Source organism: Athene noctua, chromosome 19 (assembly GCF_965140245.1).
Source record: "Athene noctua chromosome 19, bAthNoc1.hap1.1, whole genome shotgun sequence".
Classification (NCBI taxonomy): Eukaryota; Metazoa; Chordata; class Aves; order Strigiformes; family Strigidae; genus Athene; species Athene noctua.
Genome location: NC_134055.1, coordinates 582,074 through 586,050, shown reverse-complemented (window position 1 = coordinate 586,050; position 3,977 = coordinate 582,074). Strand labels below are relative to the sequence as shown.

The 3,977-nt window shown below is 50.0% G+C and overlaps 1 long non-coding RNA gene across 1 annotated transcript; it reads right to left on the bottom strand.

The window, feature by feature from the left end:
- Positions 1–1,465: 1,465 nt before the first annotated feature.
- On the bottom strand, positions 1,466–3,315 carry LOC141968334 (uncharacterized). The gene is made up of 3 exons (XR_012634844.1): positions 3,210–3,315; positions 2,062–2,231; positions 1,466–1,479 (listed from the first exon to the last, which is right to left on the bottom strand). It is a non-coding gene; the product is annotated as an uncharacterized LOC141968334 (long non-coding RNA).
- Between the last annotated feature and the right edge of the window lie 662 nt (positions 3,316–3,977).

Sequence of the window (3,977 nt, the reverse complement as noted above, 5' to 3'; positions counted from 1 at the left end):
GTGCTGAGTAAGAGTGAAGAGAGAGATCTGGCTTTCTGAAGAGCACAACACTAAGGAACGACACTTTTTTTGGAAAACGAGCATTTCTCAGCTCCGTGGGAGCGACTGCTGGACTAATTACACCCACAGAGTATTACAGCGGTGCAGACTTACCTTGACATGGAATATTTCTCTCTGTTCAGTTGCTAGTTTTATGCCACTCAGGGAAGTTGATTCACAAGAAAGCATTTGCCCTACAAAATATGTACAGACCTCGGGAGCAGTGACTGCTCCAAAGTGAACAGTCTGCAAAGCGACTCCTGCCTGTGGGGCGAGAAGCTCCTCTCTTCCAGCACTCCTCTCCCAGGCACTAGCAACAGCCTTAGATGTTTAAAATCCAATGACAGCTCTTACTACAATCCTTTTTGCGGTGACATCCAACAGAACTTAATTCAGCAAGCAACTAACAAACATAACAGATCACCAACAGCTCACAGACTATTTCCTCCTTCGCTCTGGGAACGCAGGCGTACGCCTTCCCATGCATAACCAACGTTGGCTCGGACAGCTCCGTTTCCTGTGTCGGTTGCTCCTCACAGGGATCTCTCCCCTTCTCCTGTTTTACTTCATTCCTTTTTCAGTGCCTTCCTACCTAATTTCTGCTCCTTCTGACATTTTCTGTCTCCTTTCCCCCTCCATCTCCCCAGCTGATAACAAGTGGAGTGCATGGGATTTCAAGTCACGCTATCACACCAAAGATATCTGAACAACCCTGTAATTAGTCCAAACCAGTTCCATCATTTCTTTTTGAAAAGAACAATTTTGTATAAACTGCAACTGCAGTCTAATTTCCAGAGAAACACACACGCAAGTTTGGGATCCAAATTCCAGCCCCTGTGCTGCAGCCCTCTTCTCTGTTGTGCAGGACAGGAGCCCACGTAAGGGAATACAGGAAAAAGCAGCCTGACACAGAGTGACTTCATCGTTTCCATGGCCAGCGAGGGACAAGACATGGGACGTGCTGTGCTTCACATGCACCAAAGCCAGTAACAGTCCTCTGGAACCAGCATGTACTGGGATCAATTAAATCCATCCCCTGCCTCCTCTGACCAGCACCGCGCCCGCAGCGCAGGCAGAACGAGGTGCGACTCCACCTTCGTTCCTGGGCTCTGCCACAGCTATTCACAAAAACAAACACTGCTGCATTTCTGCAGTTCCCCTCCTTGCTCTTTTTTCCTCTGCTTCCTCCTCTAAACCCTACAAAAGGGTGGCCAATATGAGCTAATATAGCCTCCTGTGAGATCAAAGCAATTTAGCAAGTAGAAGATGTTCTCATTTAATAATCTCACCACCTCCATCATCCTGACAGCATGTCTTCAGCAAGCCATTAAAGTCTAAAATTTAGTGGGGATAGGAAATAGGAAGGCCTGTCACACTCACCAGCAAGCTGGTTCCATAGCTTACCTGTCAGCTGCAATCAGGCACCGAGAGATTCCTCTGCTGCAGATTTAAAAAAAAAAAAGAAAAAAGAAAGAAAAATCCATCACCATCATCCTGATGTGAGAAAATCCCCAGTGCTCCAGACGTGCCAGGTAACTCATCACTTCCTCATAACATATATCAGTCCCTTGCTCCTAATCAAAAATAAACCCACCAAGAGCTGAACATATGGAAGGCAGTCCTGCCTCTGTGGAGCACTTCCAACCCCTTTCCCCCTCCCGCGCCCCAACAATAACTATTATAAAGCAGCCAACCCCAGGGAGTCAAGTACATTCCAGTCTCTAAAAGAATATATAAAATAAACTGGGGTGATGACAGTCATTAAAGCAAGTCTTCCCCTGGGGTTAGGAGCAAGGAAGCTCTGGAGACAGCCCAGGGCAGAGCCTTCCAGGAGCCTTCAGCAGAGCCTTAACCGGTGCCAGCCAGCCACCCCCAGCACCGCGAGGCAGAGCCCCTCCACCCGCCGCCGCAGCTACCCAAATCTCTCGGGCTCAGGCAGCTACAGAAACCCAGGAGCCGTGGGGACAGAGTCACGTCCCTGCATGCCACCTGGCTGCCCCCGCCGCGGGGGACCGCACCCACCTGAGCTCCGGCCTCCCGAGGGGCCCGGGCCACCGGCACCAGTAGCTGGGTGCCTCTGGGGGCTGAAGAAAGCCCCTGGGCGGATGTACGGGAGCAGGACACGGGTCACACCCGGCACATCCCTGGCACGTGTGCTGCGCTGCAGGTTAATTAAATCACCCTGCTGGCACCTGCAATGCAAAACCAGAGTCAGGGCTCCAGGTTCGAAAGGCAGGCTTTGAGCACGTTGGGGTCCTCAAGAGCAGAAATACCACTGCAGGCGAAGGAAATGCAAACACTGCCTCGCGTTCCTAATGATTTGTTTGTGAAAAATAAAGCCGATTCCTGTAACGTGGTCCCGAATCCATGTATTTCTAGCTTTTACTCACTGCCTGGACAAACGCCATGCTCCCAGAATACCCTCCGGTCTGCTGAACGCTTGCAGAAGTTTGGGTTTGCTCCTCATTTAACATCTGAATGAACTGCCCTGAAGTTTACCTTTCACTTCTCACCTTATACTTGTTTATCAAATCTTTCTTGCCACATTTGCTAATTGTCGCGGGCATTGTTTAAGGAAGATTTGCTCCTTTCCTGCCCATCTTCTCCTCAACACTGCAGTAAAGCTGCTCATCAAAGTAAACACAATCTGCCTGGTTTGCACATGTAAGAACAAAGCCAGTAAGTGGGAACAAACGGGCGGCGTTACAATAGATTGTGCTTCTGCTCTGCGGGTTCTCCACTTCCACCTTACTGGAAGGAAGGAGGATTTAGTTAGAGGAGAACAAAAGGTACAGTCCCTCCGTCATCAGCTGCCCCGTGTTACACATTAGTAATGATTTGTGTGGGGGGCACCACGGTGTGAAGCAGCAGAGGTGGAATATGAGCAGTGTTTATGCAAAGCAGCAGATGGTGGACTTACATAATCTGGAAGGTTATATATGTGTATATATATTTATATATATTTCTATCTCGATTTCACTGGGGCTATGGGAAATTACATCTCAGGGACAATGTCTATCGGTAGTTGTGGTGTGGGGCTATAAACTGTGTGACAAGTTGAACATGTTTTTGGCTGTGACGTCTCAAGAACAATACATTTAGGTGCAGATTTCCCTCTCAAACCTTACCCCAGCAGAAACAAAAAGGAAATAATTTCTGCTGAAACTCACCAGAGAGAAAGTAAGGAAATTATCATCCCTTTGTTTCAAAAAGTGTTTGCAAGATGAGCATTCTGCAGCCACCGCTGGCAGGGTTGGGCTCCCCAGCGGGTTTCCAGGGACACCTCAGGCTGCTGTCACACAGCTCCGGAGGGGTCCGGGTGAGGTGGGGAGGGGCCCCCCAGACCCCGCTGCGCTTCCCGCGCCAGCCCCACGCCGAAGCTCTGTCCTCCCGCCGCCCCGTCCCGCTGCTCCCCAAGGGCCCGCGCGAGCCACACGGTGCTGGAACCCGCCGGCGAACCTGGCAGCGCTCGAGAGCTGCGCAGTCAACTCCCCTCCGCGGGAGGAGACGGCAGAATTACCGCAGAAAGAGGCCCCAGAGTACATCAAGGCAATTCTCTTCAGCTGCTCTGTGCTCTTAAAAGGTCTCTGTAGCGCTAGAGCTACAAACCATGAGAGGGCAAAACTTCCCAGCACTGACTCTGCTATTGTAATAAAAGTCCGTAACACAGTTGGTTAAGCCTAAATGCCACTCAAAGGAATTAACGTGAGGAAACGCTTTGTCTGACCTTTCTTCTGGAGCACTTCAGGCTTTCAAAGCAGCGCAAAAAGAGTATTCGCTCCTGCCTCTCCTCCCCGCCGCCGAGACTAAGAGGAGAAAGTCTGCCTGGCCTGGATGCAAACAGTTATTCACAATATATAAATAAAGCTTGCTCAGGAAGTGATCTTGAAGGCACTTCGAATAATCCTAGTGATAAGTACCAAACTGGCTGCTGAGTG